Source organism: Prionailurus bengalensis, chromosome A2, assembly GCF_016509475.1.
Source record: "Prionailurus bengalensis isolate Pbe53 chromosome A2, Fcat_Pben_1.1_paternal_pri, whole genome shotgun sequence".
Taxonomy (NCBI): domain Eukaryota; kingdom Metazoa; phylum Chordata; class Mammalia; order Carnivora; family Felidae; genus Prionailurus; species Prionailurus bengalensis.
In genome coordinates this window covers 53,504,733-53,529,027 of record NC_057348.1, presented here as the reverse complement: position 1 = coordinate 53,529,027, position 24,295 = coordinate 53,504,733, and the positions used below count along the sequence as shown (strand labels likewise).

The 24,295-nt window shown below is 35.8% G+C and overlaps 1 protein-coding gene across 4 annotated transcripts in view; it reads right to left on the bottom strand.

The window, feature by feature from the left end:
* The window catches only part of PPARG (peroxisome proliferator activated receptor gamma), a 135,490-nt gene that overhangs the window by 92,394 nt on the left and 18,801 nt on the right, over positions 1 to 24,295 (bottom strand). For 2 of the 4 annotated variants that reach the window (XM_043588149.1, XM_043588150.1), the window contains exon 2: positions 18,436 to 18,512. The gene's annotated coding sequence lies outside the window, so the exon portion shown is untranslated. The remainder of the gene's footprint in view (positions 1 to 18,435; positions 18,513 to 24,295) is intronic. The other 2 variants (XM_043588147.1, XM_043588148.1) reach the window with 1 other exon arrangement.

The following is a 24,295-nucleotide window of genomic DNA, read 5'->3' as shown; positions in this document are numbered from 1 at the left end:
GGCTGAGGTCATGATCTTGGGTTTTGTGGGTTTGAGCCCCATGTCGGGCTCTGTGTGGACAACTCAGAGCCTGGAGCCTGCTTCGGATTCTGTGTCTCCTTCTCTCTGCCCCTTCCCTGCTCACGCTCTGTCTCTGTCTCTGTCTGTCTCTCTCTCAAAAATAAACATTAAAAAAAATTTTTTAAAAAATAACAGTGCTGAGGAATATACTGATATACCTGGTTCTAGTGAGTTAGAATTATATAAAAACCCAGCTATTGGGGCGCCTGGGTGGCGCAGTCGGTTAAGCGTCCGACTTCAGCCAGGTCATGATCTCGCGGTCCGTGAGTTCGAGCCCCATGTCCGGCTCTGGGCTGATGGCTCAGAGCCTGGAGCCTGTTTCCCATTCTGTGTCTCCCTCTCTCTCTGCCCCTCCCCCATTCATGCTCTGTCTCTCTCTGTCCCAAAAATAAATAAATGTTGAAAAAAAATAAAAAAAAAAATAAAAATAAAAATAAAAATAAAAATAAAAACCCAGCTATTAAACAAAAACAAACGCAATATAACTTTCATTAACAATCAAATACTCTTAGTGTACTGAAAGTTGTTACTGTATTTTTAGAAAAAAAACGGACAAATGCTAAGGGGGGGGGGGAAGCAGTTAAAAGTGTTTTTAAAAGCAGCTTCCAGAGCATTTCCTGAGATAATCTTTAATATTTTCTATATCTTCAGAAAAAAATGTCATCTGCTATTCAAAGTGAAACTAAGACATTAAAAGTTCTCGAATCACCAATTCAGTTATCTAAATTCAATTTAAATTTTATTTCACCCCACAATATTTACCAAGACAAAAAAATGGCTTATTGTGTTTAAGAAAGATTTTATACAACCAGAAGTGAAAAGGGTTTTATCGCTGGCTGAGTTAACCAGAAATTCAATTTTACATTGTACATCACAGTTTATAACATTTCACACGATTAGATTCTGGGAAAAGGACTGGAAAAATTAATTTGACAATCAGTAGTATAAAACTATCTATCTCTGTGTGCAAGGTACGTACACATTGTATGGAACCAACCATTTAACTTTTCCATCAAAGAGCAGACCCATGACTCCTTGCTTTTCTTCCACTGCCTTGTCTTCTTCCTGGCCCCTGATATACCAATTACCCTATCACTCAGGCTTTTCCTTCCTCAAGGCTCTGTCTTAGGCTCTTTCACAATTCTAATTCCATATGCTCTCCCTAGACAATCCAATTATAGAAAGTTTCAAATATCATGAATATATTGAAACCAAATCTGTATCCCTGCCCTGGTTACCTCTTCCGTGCTTTAGCTCTGCATACAAACATCTATTTGAGATGTCCATTGAAATATCTCATTGCCAACTCAATAGCAACCGGTCAAAAACTGCAATCATCACCTATTCCTCAAAACTTGTCTCTCTCAGTGTGCCCTATCTTTAGTAAACAGCTCCAACAATCCCACAGCTGATCATGCCCCTCCCAAAAGGGAATCATAACTGACTGCTATAATACCTACAGGCAATCAATCACTACGTCCTTTTGATTCTACCTGTTAAATACATTTAGCCACTTCTCTTGATCTTCTCTATCAACCCTAAACCAAGCTACTTTCATCTCTTACACATATCTTTTACTGTAGCTTCTTCCTACAGGGTCTCCCTACATCTGTCTGGCCTTATCTCCTCTCCAATCAATTCTGCACCTGCAGCCAGAGTACCGTTTTAAAGAGGCAACTCAGATTACATCACTTCCTTACTGAAACTCCATATTGACTTCTAATTGTCTTAAATCCACTGGAATAATCTGGTCCCTGTTTACCTCTGAACCCTCTTTTCACTCCTTTTCTTCATTTAAACCAGTAAGTAAACTATGCTTTTCTCACCCCAGAGTCTCCACACATGTTATTTCCTCTGGAACGTTATTCTTTTCAGGGCTCCCTTAAGCTAACTCTGTTCTGTCTTCGACTGTCAGCATAAAAATCTCTTGCCCAAACCCTCAGATGAGGTTAAACCACCCTATCATTCTATACTACTCCTATTACCCTTCTCCTCCCTCACACACATCATTTTAGTTATTCCTTGTTCATTTTCTGCTTTCCCACTATATTTTAAACTCAGTGATGATGGGATCCCTGCAGTATCCCCATTCTGGCACAAAGAACACTGAATAAAGCCTTAGAAGACTTGGGTACTAGTGCTGGTTGGTTTTATTAATTTGTCGTGTTATTCTGGTGAGTCACTTAACTTTTCTAGGCCTTATTTGTAAAAGGAGAGGCGTTGGATTTGATCAGAGTTTCTTAAGCTTCACTAATGTATGGGTTCCTTTTAAAGGAAGAAAAAAGTCTTAGAGACCTGCCAAGGTTGTGTCCTCAGATTCCCCAGAGGTCCTAGAATCCCCAGTTGAGAGAAGTGATATAAGAAACCATTAAAATGTCCTTGAATTGTGAAATTTGGGCTTTTTAATAATGACCTTTTAGATTATCATTAGTGTAAAAATGCAGTATTTTTAAATTCTAAAACTCTCAGATCCCAACAATATACTTGCGGATCCTCAAAGAATCTTTGGATTTCAGTGTGAGAAAGAGATTTGCTACCCCTCTCCATCCCTCCACATGGGCTCATTAAACTGAAATTTGGGAAAGAATACAAGGAATTCCACAGTATCAATGCATTCAGAAAAAAAAAATTCCATTTGAAGAGAGAGTCTTAGGTACTGATTTTGGTAACTGGATGAAAGTCAAGGTGTGTGGCAATGAAAGGCTGATAGGAAGTATTTCTGAGCTCAAATGATCTTTTTTATTATATAGAGAGGTATGTGAGAACATGAATTAAAAAGTGACAGAACAATAAAAAGGCAAAAGGAAAACAGCCCAATTAAAAAAAAAAAGGCAAAGGACATGAACAGACATTTGACCAAGGACATACAGATGTCCAATAAGTACATGAACAGATACTCAAGATCATTAGTCATTAGGGAAATGCAAATCAAAACTGCAATGAGATAACAGTTCACCTACTAGGATGGCTATAATCAAAACTAGGGAAAACAATAAGAGTTGAGGAGGATGTGAAAATCCTTGTACACTGCTGGTAAGAATGTAAAATAGTGCAGAAGCTATGGTAAACAGTTTGGAGGTTCCTCAAAAAGTTAAACACAGAATTATCATATGAGCCAGCAATTCTACTCCTAGGTATAGACCTAAAAGAAATGAAGACAGGGATGCAAACAGATACTTGAACACTTACAGGTTCACTGCAGCCTTATTCATACAAGTCAAAAGGTGGAATCAACCCAACTGTCCAGCAACAGATGAATGGATAAACAAAATGTGGTAGGTAAATACAATGGAATGTTATTCAGCCAAACAAAGGAATGGGAGTTCTGATATGTGCTACAACATGGATGAACTTTGAAAACACTGTGCTAAAAATGTGATATAAACCATACACCAAAGGACAAATATTATATGAACTCATTTATATGAAATAGCTGGAATAGGCAAATTCATAGAGACAGAAAGTAGAACAGAAATAACTATGGGCTAGGAGTGGGTAATGGGGAGTTACTGTTTAAATGGGTAGAGTTTCTGTTTGGGATAATGAAAAGTTTTAGATATAGACAGGGCTGGTGTTTGTACAATGTTGTGAATGCAATTAATGCCACTAGATTGTATACTTAAAATGGGGCCAAAAGACACCTGAAAAGATGCTCAACATCACTCATCACCAGGGAAATACAAATCAAAACCACAATGAGATCACCTTACACCTGTCAAAATGGCTAATACACAACACATAAGAAATAACAACTGCTGTAGAGGATGGGGAGAAAAAAGGACCCTCATGCACTGTAGGTAGGAATGTAAACTGGTATAACCACTGTGGAAAACAGCATGGAGGTTACTCAAAAAATTAAGAAAAAAAAATACCATATGACCCAATAATCCCACTACTGAGTATTTACCCAAAGAAAATTAAACCACAAATGTGAAAACACTCCTATGTTTATTGCAGCACTACTGACAATAGGCAAGATGTGGAAGCAACCTAAGTGCCCATCGATAAATGAACAGATAAAAATGATAAACACACACACACCATGAAATATTGTGCAGCCATAAAAAAAAGGATGAGATCTTGCCATTTGCCACAACATGGATGGACCTAGTATTATGTACTATGTTAAGTGAAATAAGTCAGACTAAGAATTTTTATGATTTCACTCATATGTGGAATCTAAAAAACAAAACAAGCAAAAACAGAATGAGACCAATAAATTCAGAGAACTGATGGTTGCCAACAAGGGAAGGAGGGTAGGGGTTGGGGCAAAATGGGTGAAGAGGAGTGGGAGACACAAGCTTCCAGTTATGGAATGACTAAGTCATGGAAATAAAAGGTACAGCACAGGGTATACAGTCAATGATATCATAATAGTGTTGTATGGTGACAGATGGTAGCTACACTTGTGAACACAGTATAACAAACAGAAATGCTGAATCATTATGTTGTACACCTGAAACTAACATAACACTGTGTGTCAACTGTTCTCAAATAAAAAAATGTTTTTAAAAAGAAATAAAAATGAGTAAAACGTCAAATTTTATGTTAAATAATATAACTTACCACAATAAAAAACAGTGACAGAAGAACTTGCTTATTTACTGGTTGGACAACTAAAAGCTTAATGACCTAACAGAGGTAAAAAATATACAATACATTGTTTTAATAGAAAAACTTGTTCTAAATCAAGGATCTCAAGAATTTGCAGTAATAAGTGTATGACTAATCACCTAATCATATTTTGGAATTATGGAAGTCCCCATAACTGGTTTATCCACATCTAGCAGTACAAAATCTAATTCTATGGCTCAAGTTAATTACTAATCATCCTTAATGATGAATATTAGAGGATTCAAGGATAAATGAAGAACAGATGAGCTACAAATCTAAGTATTCTGATTTCTTATTATCCTTTGTATCTTTTACTAGTAGAGGTGATAATACGTGATTTAAATGACTATCAAAATCAAGGAGAGAAAAGTTAGAGCACAGTCATTCTGCACAGTAGGTTCTAAGAGCAGAACTTAACATCAGTTCTTTCAATATCTAACTTACAGTACATATGCTTTACAAGGGAAAACACAGATCTCCAGTGCCATTCAGATGCTAAAGAATTACTTTTATTTGTTCAGTTTGTTTGCTGTGTCTTTCAACTTGATGAGTGATTCTAATAGAAGTGCCATTCTTGGCTGAAAAACGCTGGGATTTTACCACCTCTTTTGTGACATGGATATATGTTTCAAAGGACCTTCCCAAATGTATTAACTGTACTGTGGAACAATGATCTCTCTTACTACCTTTCAGATTTTGAGTCTGAGGCCTTTCTCAACAGTGCCAAAAAGGCATTTGTGCCAGCTGTCATCTTATGTTCTCTGCTACGGTCTTCATTCTCTTCTGATTTGGACTCTTCACTCTCTTTTAAAATTACTGCCAAGTAAGTGAAAAGAGACAATGTCCCTCGTTTTACTCAAGCTGCTTGGAATTAAACCCCTGAGAGAAAGGTAACATCTATTCATAATAAATATTCTGTTCTTCAGGCTTCTCTTTTCTGGACTTCTTACAGAATGCCCAGAGGCCAGGCTCTCAAATTATCTAAATATAAACAAAATGCTTGTTTCCTGACTGAGACCTCATCTGCCAAGATTCCACTCAGACTGCTGATTTATAGGTGGCTCTAACTCTCAAAGTACAGAAGACTGTAACAGAAGTGGTGACACTGCCCGTGGTCAGGAAAGTAACAGCTAAAATAAAATCCACAGCACTCTAAAGAGGAAGAAGCAAATTAAGATAAAACATCCAGTTTCCTTCTCTTTTACCACTCAATACTTTTTATTCTACCTCTCATATTCTAAATATGGAATATATTCTATAATATCTTTTCGACATAGCTTATATGTATGTCATAGTAAACTGGTGACTCATTTTAAAATAATACTGTGGATTTTGAAAAAAAAATAAATACTTAAAATTGAATACACTTTTAAGGAAGAAATAAAAAATTCATTTATCCATTCCTTCAAGTACATATTTTCACAGGATGGCTGATTCTACACACTACGCTATGTCCACTCAAAACCCAGGATTACTAACTATAGAGCTTCCACTGAGCATTCGGTGTTTTGATACTTAGTTGTCCTGCCCAGTATTTCAGTTTCTATCTAAGAATCAAAAAGCTATTTACTGAAGTCTGCATTTTTATGTAACCCATGTAAACAAATACTGTAAATCTCTAACTCAGGGTAAAGGACGACCAATGCCAATCTGCAAGCTTGAAGGTTGGTAAAGAAACGGATAAAAAGACATCTTCAGATCATTGGATCACTGAAGGTGAAGTTGGCTAACAATGAAATGTCAACTCTGGCTTAATTCTTCATCAGAAAGATGAGAAGAATCAGTGACTCTCAAAATAGCACTAAGTAAAATTCACAATATTCTAGAAAGTAGTATAAAGTATATAAAAACGTGTATTTGCAAAAATATTTTCTCATTTAAGAACACTAACCAGAGATGTCTCTGTTGATTCTGGCATGGCTGTAATGTCTCCACCATACCAAGCATTAAAGCTACAAACTGGCTTGCTGTTTGAGTGGTTTGAAAAAAGTATATTCTGTATCACTGAACTGCTGTAAATTTAAATCCATTTCCTGTAGTTCTCAGCTTCTTTTGGCAGAATACTTCTAACTAGCATGTAATAAACTATATTGTCATACTTCAGGGTTTTTATAACTCCATCTACTGGGGGTTGAGGAGGTAATAAGAACCCATAAGGAAGTAAATGTATCATAGTGACATTTTATAACATTTAGCTGGCCTGGGGACAACTGAAATCATGTGTTTAAAATGGGAAGCATTACTAAATTTGGGATGACTTCTTGTGGCATTATTTTTCCTTACATAAACATCACTACATTTGTTCAGAAATAGATTTGTTTTTTTAAAAAATCACTCTTCCTTCACAGTATAAATTATAAATTTTAAATTAATAAAAGACGGGAAACTAGGATACTAATTAATTTTTAAGTTACTACAAAAGATAATTTTGAAAAATCCTGAGATTTCCATTAACTAGTCAATTCCCCTAGTTTTTGGGTTTTTTGTTTTTTCTTTGTTGTTGTTTTTTTTTTGTTTTTGTTGTTGTTGTTGTTTTTGTTTTATAAGAAATCAGCCTAGTAGCCAAATGAAAAACAATTAAAATGATACAAAAACAAGGCAGGTACATGACTGTCTTAACATAATTAACATGTTTCTGAATTGTCATGGGGGAGACTGACAAGAACCATCAAAGTAGAGAAAAAACATGGAGAGAGTACTATATGAAGCCTCTACTGATGACATTTTATTTTGTAATTGACTTTTCATTCATTTAATAAGTATTTATTGAGTTGTTACTGTGTAGCTGGCATTACGCTCTATGCTAAGGACACGCCAGAGAACAGGATATAGTCCTTGACTTCGAGAGTTTACAGTTAGCAATACAGTCAGATATTTTAATAATTTTTAATAAAGGGGAAAGGAATATACCTAAAAATTTTGATTTGTGAACTTAAAATTCAAGTCTCCTTTGAGCTCTAATTTTAGTTATCCCTGCTTGCAAATTCTTTTGATATATAAAGCTATATGACTGCCATATCTGTGAACAGACCAAAGTTGACCCATTCTACTCACTTAGAAAATCAAGTATTAGAAGGGTCTTTAAAGATCAATTTGTCTAACCTAATTTGTCTAACATATGGGGAAACTGAGTCTAGAAGAGGGAAAGAGATTTGATTAAGGTCACTTGGCTGCCATGTCTTTATTTTAATGAGTTTTTCTTCCAAGTAAGATATAACTTCAGGAATATCTTTATAACTAGTCCTTTTAATTTATGCTTACCTGACACCTTTCTTCTTCACCCTACCTCTTATCTCCACTGGGAGAGTGGGTCACATTAACCTCATTATCCTTTCTTACGAACTTAGTGGAAGCAGTCTTTTCTCCCCACAGGGTCTGTTTCTTTTCAATGGCCTTCCTGAGACCTCACCCTTATACTATTTCCTCTTCTCCACTGATATGCTCTCTCCTGAGTTTACTTGACTTAGCTGCTCCAGTAGAATTGTCCTATTTGTTGCCAAAATTCTCAGTGGTCTAAAATCATTCCCTATACCACCTATTACTTGCTGAAACACTCTTATCGTTGGACATACATTCTAATCTTAAATGACAGTCTCCTTATAACTGTTAACGGCATTATTTCTTTCTTCATTCATCATTGATCTTATGCTGTCATTTTTATATTTTATTTCAGTAAAAAAAATACATGAGCTTGGGAGGCAGAAAGATCTCTGTTTCAATTCAGATTCCACCTCCCACTGGCAGTGTACTCTCAGGCAAGTTACTGAACCACGCTAAACTTTACTTTATTCACCTGTAAAATAGGGATAATCATAATTCCTGTTTTACAGGGTTTTGTGAGAACTAAATAAGATTATATATGTAGTTATTACCACAATGCCAGGTAACTAGAGATACTATTTTCTTTCCCTTTTCCTAAAACCCTCTTCATTTGGCATCGATGATACCTCTCCTTCCTCTCTCTCATCTTCCTCTTCCAAACTTCACCTGTGTGTGTGTGTTTTTTTTTTTTTTTTTGAAGACCTCAGCTTCACTCTGTGCCAATGACACGCCAATCAGCAGGCTAATTCCGCCCTTTGAAATGAGGCTCATCCTGTATTCACATCTCTCTAGGAGGGATATTTCTTCTTAGATATTCCACCTTTCACTTCAAATTCAACAAGTCTAAAAGCAAGCTCATCTTCCTCCCCCCAAAAGTGTCCCTCCTCTCTATTTCTTTGAATATCTCACCTCTCTATATCAGCCAAAAGTTCATCTTTGACCCTTTTTTCTTTCATCCTCTTCATTTCTTAGTCACCAAATCTTCTAAGTTATCAAGATATCTCTCTCTGTCCCTTCCACAGAGAGCTTTTGTCTTTCCTCTTCCCCATCCCCACATCTTCAAGTTCCCAATGCTTCCTAGACAAAGTCCAGGTTCCTCAGTCCAGTGTTTGTTCCCTGCCAAACCCAGCTCTTTTCCTCTGTATGTGAACTTCCCACTGACTCTCAAGTGCAACATGCCCACCAATTATCTTGAACTTCCTACCCCATGATACCTATGTTTACAATTTCCAGCTTCTTCCTTCTTATGTATCCATATCCTTTCTTCCAAGTGGCAAGCGTCTAATGAAACTACTCACCACTCCAGCTCTGCATGTGTGTTTTCTGCCACAAATTTTTACTACATGTTTTTCCTCAGTCACACACTGCCCAGCTCTGTTATTTAATTCTCTCATGTGATATGTGTAGGTCCTATCTTTGACATAAGACTGTGAGCAAGGACTATCTCATCTCTGTTTTGTCTAGAAGAGTGCTGGATATACTAAACTGGTTCAATAAATACTTGTTTAGTGAATAATACACATAAACTGGTTACCAAAAAAAAAAAAAAAAAAGATGTCAGCACAAGTAACCATCTTAGGCCTTTACCTGGCTTAGAAGTCCTGCTTCAAATGCAATAGAAAATTGAAAGACCATAACTAGTCTGTGAAATAAACGTTCTTCATTCCTGAATTATACAGGTAAAAAGTAGTTGATTAGGTACTTATGTGGTTTTATGGATTCACTTTCATTATTTGCAAAAAGAAAAAGCTTATGTAAAGGTTAAATCTATAAAATTATAAATACATATAGTATCATGGAAATTCTTTTTTTTTTTTAATTTTTTTAATGTTTATTTATTTTTGAGACAGAGAAACAGAGCATGAATGGGGGAGGGTCAGAGAGAGAGGGAGACACAGAATCTGAAGCAGGCTCCAGGCTCTGAGCTGTTAGCACAGAGCCTGATGCGGGGCTCGAATTCACAGACCGTGATATCATGACCTGAGCCGAAGTCGGACGCTTAACCGACTGAGCCACCCAGGCACCCCTGGAAATTCTTTTCTTAAAATAAGTAAATTCTGTACATGCTTTGCATCTCTAGCTGGTAAATTTTAAAATGATATTTAGGCAAGGCTGCGTAAAATACTATGTTTAGTTAGTAGAAATAACAGTATATCTAAATCATTAACTTCAGTTACATTATTTTAATACTGGCACAATATTTGCTAGGAATTGTGTTAAGCGTTAAGGATACCCAGAGAATAGTCTCTGCTCTTGAGAAGCTCCCTAATATTGACTACAAAATCAGTAATAGTCTGATGTAATGATTGGTATATTCTAGTTATGAACCAAATGCTGTGAGAGGAACACTGAGCAGTCTGGTGAGGCTGCACCATAATACCTGTGGTAGCAAATTGGAGGGGACAGCCTGAAGGGGGTAGGCTGAGGCTGACCACAAAGTTTCTAATGCTCCCTGAAAGGAGGGTAAAATGTAAACACACAGCGTTTTAGAAAGATAACTGTCAACTTGGAGGATGAAATGGAAACAGTAAACTGTTGAGTCAGATAACTTGCAATTTTCAGGTAAGGAAAATTTGAACTAAATCAACATCAGAGAAATTAAAAAGGTTGGAAAAACAAATGTAGAGTAGCAGCAATCAGTAGATTCATATATAGAAAGTTTGGCACTGGGGAGTAAAGTGTACAAAAAATGTATTCTTAGACTCTTGTTGTTGCTATTACTTTTATTTCAAAGTCTGATGGATAAAAATAGTCTATATACTGAGAACACAACTTGGCAGCATTTTTTATAACCATGTTTCACAGAAGGTGAAAGTCAAGTCACTCCAACACATTCCAGCTACCACCCCATCCCAGGTCAGTTACTCTTTAAAAGGATGTGAACGTAAAGGAAGTTAGTCTACTTTGTCAGACACAGAGGCACTGCATTTTTAGAAGTGTGACTGCTTCTAGTAAGCACTTTTTCTGGTAAAATGTGATAGAGTACATATCTGTTACATGTCACTCTTTTCATATGGGTGCTTAAAACAAAATAAAAAAAAAAACTAAGTAATACAATAAAGGGGCTTAACGCCTTTCTTGAACAAAGATATTTTAAAGACATACTGAATAGTTACAGAGATTCTTTGAAATCCTATCATACAGATAAGCATTTAAGCAAATTATTTTGTAATTTCTTATTATGTGCCAATATATTATTATGGGGTCTAAAATTAAAATAACTAAATGCAGAAATATGTCAATAATTTCAACAAATGGCTCTTGCTACTGAATGGACCCCAGCAGGTAGGGCAACCAGGTATGTTCCTATAAGTCCTTAAATTGCTGAAAACACATAATCAGAATTAAGGAAAGAAACAGCAGGTCAAAAGGCAAAAACTGCATTCTGTTCCACTTTAATTGGTAATAAGAAAGTACAGAATAGGGGTGCCTGGGTGGCTCAATGGGCCAAGCATCTTACTCTTGATTTAAGCTAAAGTCATGTTCTCACAGTCACGAGATGGAGCCCTGCATCCAGTGTGGAGCCTGTTAAGATTCTCTCTCTCCCTATGCCCCTTCCCTGTTTATACTCTCATGCTCTCTCTCAAAAAAAAAAAAAAAAAAAAAAAAGTACAGATTAAGCAATAAGGATATGCATTTCTGTAAAGCAACAAATAACATTTTCAAGACACATTTCCAACAATGAATCCTCAAAAAAAAATTACTATGTACTAGGAAACAATCATCCTGATGGCAAAATGTAACACTTGTACAGTATTACAGTATAATGGAATGGCTTCCACTTAAACCCCACCCTTTTAAAAAATGACTTGGATTTGGCCAGTGAATGGAGCACTGATCAGGGTGTTCTGGTGACTTTTACCTTGAGTAGGATGGAATAAACCACTTGTCCTCTGTCCACTTTGATTTCATTTGGAGAAGATAAAAATTTAACAAAAATTCTAATAATACCTTAAAGCTATATATTACTGTAAGAATTTCCTAAGCCCTTTATATATTTGATCTTATTCGATCTTCACAATAAACATCTCCCACTTAACAGATAAAGGAATTGCGATCTCAAGTTTTAAGAAAGTGCTAATTAACAGAAGAGGAAATATTACAACCCAGGTGTCCTCAACTCCCAAAACAGCAATGTTCTCTCGAATGACATAGTTAGCGTTCTTCTAAAGCATAGCTGGAGGTCAGTGTTGGTAAAAAGTTGATGATTAAATATGTCTATAGTAAAGAGACTGGCTAGCTCAGTAGGAAGAGCATATGGCTGTTGATCTCTGGGTCATAAGTTCAAGCCCCACATTGGGTCAAATACTTAAAAATAAAAATCTTCAAAAAATAATACAAATAAAAATAAACATCTACGTGTAGTAGGAAAAATCGTCTTCATTGTTTGTATGTAATTATTATAATACTTTCTGAATGGTACACCTTATAATTCCAATGAAACCAGCAAAAAAATGTTTCATGGTTTAATAGTCATGCTAGATTTCTCTTCATATTCAAAATAGGTTGCTAAAAGAATTTGTTCTTGTCAATTATATTTATACGTCAGTGGTTACTTCTGGACACAAAAAAGTGCTCTCATCTGGAAGAAGTTCAACAGCACATTGTTAATACTCTACTCCTACAAAATAATTTTAAAGCTCCATGGGAATTTAGATTTGCACAAGTTATTAGGATGTGACCTTTCCCTTAGATTTCTTATTTTAGGATTGACTTAACATGGTATTTCCCCAGTGGGAGCTGTTGTACTTCCTTCGCAGATAAGAAAAATAGCAATCACAAATTATAGTGAGTAAACTTAGGAAAACATATATTTCTGTGATGCAGATGAAACCAAAATCATAAAAGTAGAGCCTGCACTACATATTCCTTGAGTTTGAGAGGAAAGCCATGTGGCTTGCTAACAAAAGAAAACAAAAGTCATGCCATTTTGGTATTTCCCTGAAATTTATACTTAATTGTTTTTTGTCCCAGCTACCAAGTCTTATGACTTTTAAAGATTACTAAAGATGTTTACGTCACTAAATTTCCTACGTCCTGTCTACTGAGAGTATAAAAGGTTAAAAATATCAAACTTTTAGTAATTTAAATGATTTCAGATCACAGGATCTGGACTGAAGGACAAGGAGTTCATCAGTACAAAGAAAAAACTGAATAAAATGAGAGAGATCACAGTTACTTCATGTTCCACAGAATAATAGTGGCTTCCAATGATTGACCTCTTACTGTATGACACTGTGGTAGAATTGAGACACATGATTTGTAACATGGGAGTTATTCAAAGTAGCCAAAGAATCAAGCATGCTATAGCTAGGACTCTCCAGCTCCTTATTGGCATTTTTTTAAAAGGCAAACAAAACTGTGGAAGGGGAGATGATGAAGACATGTACAGTTTTCCTAATTAGGTGCCCAAATCCATTTTATATAGTGCTAGTTGATGAAAAAATTAAAATTAAGAAATTACAAAAAGACTAAAATATTTTTCTCTTCTAAGAATGAAAGCATAGGATATAAGTGAAAATTAAGGAACTGTCAAAAGTAATTTCTTATATCCTCTCTTATCAGATATATTTGTACAGCAAGTTTTTTAAAAATTACTTAAGAACACTGCTTCATTTATTATTCAAGAATCTCAAATAATCAAATCTACCATGTGTTCTGCAGTCTAACAGACTCTTAATTCAGAGTCTCTATATCACGAACTTTTTCTTTCAGGCTTAATTTTTAGGAATTAACCCTCAACATTTTACAGCTGCGACTAACATTTTTAAGTAAAGATAGTAGCCACGGTGGTTGACACACATTTTTTTCAGAAAATACTATGTAGCTTAAAGTTAGGTTTCAAAACATTGTTTTCGAATGGAAAGAGAATACAGAAAACATTTACCACAAGTCCTTAATTGTGTAGACTTTGGGGTCAGGGATAGCAATGTATTTATCAAATACTACATACACATATCAAAATATGTGTGTATATTAAGAACTAGAAGGCAACTTGTAGAATAGTTTGAATAACAATTTGAGATTACAGATAATTTCTTCTTTAAATGATCCGTACTGTTATTACATTGCTTATTTGATATTAAAAAAACAATATACTGCATTGTAATTAAAAACTACAATCTCTGTTTCAGGTCATTAACTCTATCACTTAAACCCTCAAATTAAAAGTTTAGAATGAAAAGCAAAGACAATCACCCCTAATCTTTTTCCTGTTCGTTGGAATACATTTTAACCATGTAATTTTGTACCTTAAAATTTTCTCTGTGTCTTTATTCTGAAGTAACTATTCCCCTCGAATATTCAAGGCACAAATTTAGAATATTTGATTTAGATAAATCTTTTTTAAACAATTGATCTGTATCCATCTCTCCAGAAGTCCTACTTTGTAAAACCCACATTTTCAAAAGCAGTCATTCTTTTCTAACCAGCAACATGTGGACTTGAAGGACATTAAGGGACCTGCAACACAGTCTTTACATTTTATTAAAATTTGGCATAACCTCAGGAAATCATCTGCAACTCCCTGGAATTAAGTCGGTTTTTCCCTAACCAAAAACAAAACAAAACAAAAAGCACCAAAACCCCCATATTATTCTGATACCTAAACTTGGTGAAGCCCCTCACTCTCCACCCTCATTCTACTATCACACATACAAAGCCACTGCTAAATGATAATATATTTCTATGAATAGAAATCATTTAAATGTATACTTTGGAGGAAATACATTTCTGTTCATATTGCTGGTAATATGTCTTCAGAGCAATTTGAAATGCCTTAAATACTAATGATGAGAGACGAATACAGTTGCTCAAACCCCTTAACATAGAAACTCCTCTTCCAGCAATGTACCCAAACAGCTATTTTTTAAAAAGTGAAATACGTGCATGAAGACATTCACTATATGTAACGATACAGAATAGTAATTGTATAATAATAAAAAAAACTTGAAACTACCTCAAAAGTTGCTTAGTAAGTCATGTGGCACATGTATTACTGTGTTGCCACTATGACAAATCTGGAAGCCAGGTAGAAACAAAGAAAGATTTATATGATCTAACAGTAAAAGAAGCAAAAATGCCACATATACTATAATTACTAGTAAGTAAAAAATGTGAACACATTAATAAGATCTGGAAGAAACTATGCACAAATAAGAATGTCATCTTTTATTTAAAAATATTTTTTCAGTCATAAAAATGTCTTAGAAGAATTTAGTGTAAAATGAAACAAACCCAATAATCAAAATTCAAAAGCAGAAGCAATTTGTTCTAGTTCCTAATCTTATTTCTAAATGTACCACCTACCTGCCTCTTAGGTTTTAAAAGTAAACATTATCTCTGTTCCAATCCTGAAGTTCTGAATTCATACACAGCAGTATAGCTAGGCAGAGAGTTTATTTACAGAGGGCAGGACTGAACTTTGCATGTGAGCACATACAGAAGACGATAAAGATCGTTGTGTCCTATTAGTAATTTACAGAATTGTGATTTACTCCACCCAGTACACCTATAATTGAATTCCTCAGCCATAAAATCATTGGGACCAAACAAGCTCAGATATCTTTTATCTAAACCCTTTTTTCTCCCTTACCATCAGTTAACATATTTCTTATGAGGCTTTTCTTCTTTTTATAGATTCATTTGTCTTAGTTATAAATTAACCTCACAAGCAACTCTCCCTACCACCCAGCTCTGTTTCCTGTGTACCAGGATTCCTTTTACACACACAATTTATGATACGGGGGCCATTTAAACTGCCAGTTGGTAAATGATGCCCAAGGAATCATTTCTAGATTAATAATAAAATTAAAAACTCCTAAGAATAAATGCCCTCAAGCAGATATTCTCCTTACAGCCTGGGCACCCTGGCAAAAAAGTAAAATGTCAACTGCTGAAAACCTGTTATTTCCTTTTGGTTTTTCAGAAAAATTGTGGTAAAATATACACAACATAAAAATTTACCATTTCAACCATTTTTAAATGTACAATTCGGTAGCACTGAGTACATTCACACTGTACTCCATCACCACCATCCATCTCTGGAACTTTTTCATCTCCCCAAACTGAAACTCTGTCCCCATTAAACACTAACTCCCATCCCTCCCTCCTCCCAGTCTCTGGCACCCACCACTCTACCTGCTGTCTCTATGAATTTGACTGCTCTAGGGACAAATGTCTGTTTTTTTTCTTGTTCCACCTGAAGTGTGTAAAATAGTGTAGTTTTCTAAATTGGTTGAACACACAAAGAGATTTTCTGGCAAAAGTAAAAGACTTCAGGGAAGAATTCCTAATATTTAGCATTTAATTTTTTATGCCCAAATGCTTGGATGTGGACCAAACACTCATATTCAGATGCCAAAGTACGTACCTGCCCCTTACCTTTTGTCTTTCAAGAGGTTGGTCTTTCAATTTTAAATGGCTTTAGGTTTTTCTAAAGTTACACTGGTTTTCTAACCAAAGTTAATCCTACTATTGATTTCCTTTAAGAATCAAAGTTCCCTTAGTACTAGTTGTATTCACCGAATTCCCAGACATTTAACTTAAAAACGTGATCTTCCCTCATCTTCACCATTCCAATATAAGACTCCTAATTTTAAGTTCTTGTTCAGATGTTGCCTTGGGTAATGAAGATTGGTGGACCAAGAGGTTATTAATGAGATCTAAATGCTTTCACAGTTTGGGTTTGAAAATTCAAATCAGACACTGATTGTCACCAACTAAAAACTTTGCTAAGAGATGGTTCCCGAGAAGGCAGAGCCTTGTGGAATTTTCCCACTCACAGGTCTTCCAGGGGACTGAAAGTAACTGGCTGAAGTATTAAGTGGAAATCAAACTTGTGGAGATGGGGACTGCAGTGTGTATGGACAGGATTAAGAAACACAGCTCAAGGAGGTATCCTTGATGAAAAGATGGCCCCTGCTTCTCTCTGTTCTAAGATCTGCAAACAAACAGAAACTCACCCTATAAATCAATGAAAATCTACTAAGAATGATTATTTAGGGACTCCAGTGTGACTTTTTTTCAAAGTTTATTTATATATTTTGTGAGAGACGGAGACAGCACGAGTAGGGGAGGGGCAGAGAGAGAGAGGGAGAGAGAGAATCCTGAGCAGGCTCCATGCTGCCAGTGCAGAGCCTGATGCAGGGTTCAAACTCATGAAACTCTGAGAGCATGACCTGAGCCGAAACCAAGAGCTGTATACTTAACCAACTGAGCCATCCAGGTGCCCCTCCAGTGTGACTTTTAATGAACTTTTTATTTTGAAATAATCTGAGGCTTACAGAAAAGTGGCAAAGATAGAGAGCTCCCATGTACATTTCACCTACCTTCCCCTACTGCTAACATATTACAACCACAGTACAGTGGTCTAAACTAATAAAATGGGCACCTGGGTGGCTGAGTTGTTAAGCGCCTGACTTTGGCTTAGGTCACGATCTCATGGCTAGTGGGTTCGAGCCCCATGTGGGGTTCTGCGCTGACAGCTCAGGGCCTGGAACCCGATTCTGATTCTGTGTCTCCCTCTCTCTCTCTCTCTCTCCACCCTCCCTCTCTCTCTCTCCAAAATAAATAAATATTTTTAAAAAACTAATAAATTAATGTTGTCACAATACTATAAACTACTTTATTTGGACTTCATCAGTTTTCCCACTAATGTCCCTTCTCAGTTCCAGGATCCATTCCAGGACCCCACATAGCATTTAGTTGCCATGTCTTCTTCTCCAGATCTGGGTAGTTCTTCAGTCTTTCTTCTTTTAAACAACTTTGTTGAGGTATAAGTGATATAGAAAAAACTGTACATATTTAACTGCACATTTATTTGTTCAATAATTTACCTGTATCAGTATGGAATCACATATGTGTATTTTATTTGGGGAGCTATAATTCAATACTATAGCTATTTAGTTGCTCAAATTATTTCAGCTTTGGCCATCTGGAGCTGGAAAATTTTGAGCAATAAAATAAATATCTGTAGTATCATATTTTAATCCCCCAAACAAAATACATGAGTATTGGATATTGAAATTACTTTCTCCTTTGTGAGTAGGGATCATGGTTGCATGGCCTACAGGGAACCAGGCAAGATATTACTTTTTTTTAATCTCAATTTAATTATAAATATCATATGAACCTAAAATAATATACTTGTACTGAGACTTATTTCTAAGGATCTAAGTTATTTTTCAACTTCTAGGTCACTCTTCTATCTTTGTTTTGTCTGTGACAAATATATTACTGGGTTCTCCTTCAACTGACTGGTAAATTATATAGTAGAAGGTATTCTGATAGCCAAAATAAAATCCCTCTAAGAAATTTTACAATAAAATACTATGAAGAATTTGCATGTTCTTTTAAAAAATACTTTAAAAATACCAATTTAATAAGTAAAATAAATTTTAATATGAATTTAATGAATAAAATAATAAATTCTGCATTTACCTACCGTGGAAGGGTGACTCTTGTTTGAGAAAATGACCTTCTTGTACGCTGTGGCTTGAAGTTGATGTCTTTCAAATCTGAATAATTAAAATTAAAAAAACACAAAACTTTTGATATACATATACTCAAAGTTTTCAGACAACCTATGCTGCCAAAATGTACAAGCACAAATAAATTTATTTTCTCTGTTGTATTTCATTCTGAATGTTTGTTTTCCCTTATTTTTATATTCTCTAGAAGTAACCAACAGACTACCAACAGACTCACTGTAAATCACACAGGGCTGGAGAATATTCTTAAAGAGACATGTATTAGATTCATTTCACCTACTTTCCTACTCTGTCACTGATCAGGAGTTAAGGTCCTTTATCTCATTCATCTTTTTAAAAATTTTTTTTAAACTTTATTTTTGAGAGAGAGAGAGAAAGAGAGAGCACACATGAGCAGGGGAGGGGCAGAGAGAGAGAGGAAGACACAGAATCTGAAGCAGGCTCCAGGCTCTGAGCTGTCAGCACAGAGCCCGACGCGGAGCTTGAACTCACAAACTGCGAGATCGTGACCAGAGCCAAAGTCGGATGCCTAACCAACTGAGCCACTCAGGCGCCCCTACTCATTCATCTTTTATGTCAAATTAATAATGATACTTACATTATTGGACAGACTTTAGAAAAACTAGATCTTAAAAGGATTAATAACCTCAAAAGACAGGTGTTTGATAAAGGTTAGAGACAGCAAAGATGCTATTTATTGAACTATAGAACTTCATTTTAGATGGCACATGGCTGTTACATGGTTACAGCAAAATTATAGGCGTGTGTCACAATCATTTAGGGACAGAAGATGCAGCACATTCCACATGGAGATTTTTAAAAGGAAAACCCAGAGAGTAGAGTATTCAAGTAAATGTGCCAAAGGTCTCAGGATTCATATCCCTGGTTCTTATGAAGGGCGCAGGGATTCTAGAATAGCTGTATAATCTATAAAGACAAAGTAGCATCTAGTTCCAAAGCCTTATCATCATGGCCTTAAATGCCCCAACATCCAGACCTAATGACCTGCACAGTCTAATCGATACAGAATTCTAAATTTTTTTAAATTCTACACCTTTGTAAGCTTGGAACTTGCAAAAACTATTCTATTACTTGATACATAACATAAAAGTAGTGGATCATGAGTATAAAGTGTTATCCCATTTTGTTATTTCTAACTTGAAATATAAACTATAGCCAATGTATTTTGTTTGTTTCTCTAGCATTATTTAATACTTCTTGTTGGGAACTGAAAATTTCTTAATGTAGACTCAACATTAATAACAACTGTTTGTTTTCAGAATGGGAAATATTCTTCTATGGAAAAATCTGATTTGTTAGTGTTTCATTTCTGTATGTTTTGTTTTCTGACTGATTCCTAACCTATATGAGAGCAATTTACATAAATGCCCTCTGATTTGTTAGTCAAAACCGAAGGAGTACCCACACCAAAACTATTCATTACATATAACATGTATAACACATGAGAAATAACTTTACCTATAATGGGTTACCACTTTGACATTTTTTTACACTTAATTCAACTAAAAATTCAACTGAGGCGCCTGGGTGGCTCAGACGGTTAAGGGTTTGACTTCGGCTCAGGTCACGATCTCACAGTTGGTGGGTTTGAGTCCCGTGTAGGGCTCTGTGCTGACAACTCAGAGGCTGGAACCTGCTTCAGATTCTGTGTCTCCCTCTCTCTCTCTCTCTCTCTCTCTCTCTCTGCCCCCCCCCCGACTCATATTCTGTTTCTCTCTGTCTCAAAAATAAACATTAAATTTTTTTTTACAATTCAACTAACTATATGGGGGAAAAAAGGAAAGAATATTAATAAAGAAAAATTTGAAAAAATCTCCATCTGAAAAATTAAAGAATGTTAATTCCAGATTAAGGTAAATCATACTAGCAATGCTTGACACTGGTCTCAATTTCCCTTTGACATATATATGAATTCATAAAGAAGTAGACAAGAACAAAGTAAACTGCCATGTGTTCCTAGCTTGTGGCCCTAAGAGTTGGATCAAAGAGAAAATTGGGCCAGCTCCTGCAGCTTTCAGAGGCAGACAGGTTTCCATAACCTCCCCCCCGAAACCCCTCCTATAACTGAGATCAGTAATCTCCTTTCTGAACACATTCAGAATTGCATTGTACCATACACTGAAGGTGTAGTTTCCAAACAGAAACTACAGTAGGGAAGAAACAAGATCCGTTTGGGGGGTAATGCATACCAAGGATCTTCCACATTCTCCACCTGGTCAGTTAATTACAGATTGGTTTATACTCATTAGATTGTAAATCCTTCTACTCATCCCTATAAACCAGAGAACTAAGACTGTGAAAACAGCAGACAAACCCCTTACATTTCAAGAGAACCCACATTCAATCGGGGCTGTTCATATCTACTCATCCAACGTTTTAGGTTCTACTAAAAATCCTCATGCAGATGTAAATAGATAATAACTCAGGCCAAAGGGCAATTTAATCAGACTAATTTGTCTGAAATGGTATAAACGGCAAAAGCTGACTTTTGAAACAACTTTCAGAAAACAGAAAAATAATTAACAATGAAAACCATCAAAAACTTATCAAAGAATTACTTCCCAAAAAGCTCTGGGACTAGATAATTTTCTGGATTATTTTTTTCTAACTTTCAAGGAAAAGATCATTTTCTTGTGACAAAGTTGAATGAATAAAAACATATACAAACTTGTGGTCAAATTACTTTTTCAAAAAGAGCGTAATATTGATATTAAAAGGGTGCCTGGGTGGCTCAGTCAGTTGAGCATCCAACTTCAGCTCAAGTCACGATCTCATGGTCTGTCTGTGGGTTCGAGCCCTGTGTCAGGCTCTGTGCTGATAGCTCAGAGCCTGGAGCGTGCTTCAGATTCTGTGTCTCCCTCTCCCTCTTCTCCTCCCCCACTTGTGTTCTATCAAAAATAAATAAACATTAAATAATTTTTTAAAGAAAAAAAGTAGTGAAAAACAGAAAAATACCAGTCCCACTTATTAATACTGATTTAAAATTATAAATAAAATGCTAATGAGCAAATCCAATCATATACAAAAGGAACAAACCACCATAATCAGGTTGGATTTACCTCAGGTAAAGATTTACCATCAGAATATCAATTAAATAACATGTCACAGCACTAGGTCATATTTTAAAAGAAATGAGATGATTATCTCAAACAATGCAAAAAATAATAAAATTCAACATCCATTCTTGACATTGTTCCTTTAGAAAACTAAGAACCTTTAATAATGGGGATATTTATCTCACTCAGACTTATAACCAGTATCATCTTATTTGTGAAATATAATGACATTTCCCAAAATGTGTTCTGTAGGTAGCCAGTTCTTTAAGACTTTCCAACAGAAAAGTTCTACCATAAAAAAATTTGCACGTGTTACTCCTTTTCTTTGGAGATTAATTTATTAATCTCCAAAAGTGCATAAGAATTGAAAAAAAAACAGTAATAATCTGCCTTAACTCCTCAAACTTATTTGAACAGGTTTCTTCACTTTCTATTATTTCACTTCTCAACCCACTTTGCTACTGACACTTAAGCAAAATTTACAAGTTGTTTCCTTCTTGCTAAATTCATTAGTCTCAATTTTCAATTCTATTTATCCAAAGTTGCTCTGGTGTTTGAAACAAGTGGTTCTCCTTCAGGGAAAAATGTTCTGATTTGCAGTATTTGCCAATTTCAGTGGTATAAATACTTCCACCGTGACTGAGTTCATGCTACCAACATGACGTCACTGAGCATGGAGACGGAAAGAACAGGCAAAGTGACACATGCTATACAGCATTTCTACCATACGGATATAATGAATGTGTAATGTATAATGTATACATGATTAGGAAGGATCAACAATGTATAATGATTAGGAAGTGATGCCTGTGGTGTTTATTATGTTTGTTTTTTGTTTTTGTTTTTATTAAAAAATTTTTTTAATTATATATAGAGAGCACAAGCTGGGAAGAGGGGCAGAGGGAGAGAAAGAGAGTCCCAAGCAGGCTCTACACTCAGTACAGAGCCTGATGGGGGGCTCAATTCCATGACCCTGGGATCATGACCTGAGCCAAAATCAGAGTCAGGTGCTCAACCAACTGAGCCACCCAGGTGCCCCATACCTTTGTTGTGTTTTTTTTTTAACATAACTTGTTTAAGAGCAAGTATACACCACTGTATTTTAAATAATGGTTGTGGATAATAATTGGCTCACAAAAATCTTAAAATTTTAACAGCTGACTTTCACAAGCCAGTCTGAGCTGGCTCTAGCACGCTGGTGTTCTATAGTATTTGATATTTGGTCCATCCTTTATCACTGAAACTGTCTCCTTCTTTAGCTGCCTGAAGACCAGTTTCTCCTAGTTCTCATCTGGTCATATGACTACTACTAGGGTGGCTTTTCTTGGTACCTCTTCTTTCTGAGTGTTTCTATTTTATGTGTCCTGAAAGTTCCTTCTTGGCTCACCCTTTTCCATAAACACATCTGCTTGCTTATAGCTCCTCCATCTTTATCTGTAACCACAACTGTTCTCTCAAGAGTTCTAAATTTGTATTTCCAACTTTTTTTTTGACACTGCTACCTGAGATCCTTCAGGAACCTCAAACTCAACACCACCCAAACTAACAATCCATCTTCTCCCTCTAAAGAATGAAAGAAACACAACTCAACTCATAATTGGGCCACTCCTCGTTCCCTGTAAGATTAAAAGGAATTCCATTCTTTACTCAGGTATTTCAAAATTTGTTACAGAAGATTCAGTTCATAATCACAATTCACGCTTCTCATATCCCTTTTCCCTACTTCCTTTCAATTTTTTTCACACACTGCACTCTCCAAAATGTCTCCTTCACCTAAACCCCTCCTCCTCAACATTTTCTCCATTCCCAGCCCAGTAAATCCATAATCTCTCCCTCTTCCTCCCCTTTCCCAGCACTTTAAGATGCCCTCCAGCTTTTCATACCCGGTTCATTTCTACTCATTCTCCAGCAATTCCTCACAAAAACTAGGAAATGACCTTCCTTGCAAGATCAACTTTTCTAAGGGTAAAGGAACAGGGTGTTGCACTATCAAAAGAAAATTCCCTTTGGTGGACTGGGAGGAAACTGAAAGTATATGAACTTACCCAAATGACTAATTTTTATCCCATCAAACCAAATCTTTCACTACATTCCCCCTAAATGCTGGCTGATTCCATTACAGTCCAGACTCAAGAAGGGCCAATTATATCCTTCCTTAGACTTTCACAACAGTCATATAAAACTTCCTATTAAATTTGACTTTTGATCCTGAGATAACAAAAAAAGACTTTTGCGTAAGAGACTCAAAAGGTAGAGGAAAATGGAAATGAACAATTTCTTAACAGTGGTTGGTTTTAAGTGATAGTGGAATTACTGAACGTAAGTTAAAGATCTGGTGATTTACCTTGTCACAACTTACAAGAATAAGTACTTAAAGTTTCTTAGCACTTACAAGACACGCAAACTGATGCAGTGAACCAGAACAACTAAAAGTTTAGGTCTAATCCACAGTTATACCTGAATACAGTTTATATTTGTGTATATCTAATTGTTAAGTGTGGAATGGTGGTAGTGGTAATGGTGGTGAGAGTGGGAGTGTAGACATCTCATTCTCTAGCAAATTAAATACTGCAAAATTAGGCTGTTTGTTAAAGAATACAAGACAGGGTGGCTGGGTTCAAACTATTTGGGTTCAAATCCTAGTTTTATCACCTGGCAGGCTATTTTTACCTTTCTGTGCTTATTTCTTCATCTGAAAAACAGAGATAACAGTGTGTGCTTTCTATGGTTGCT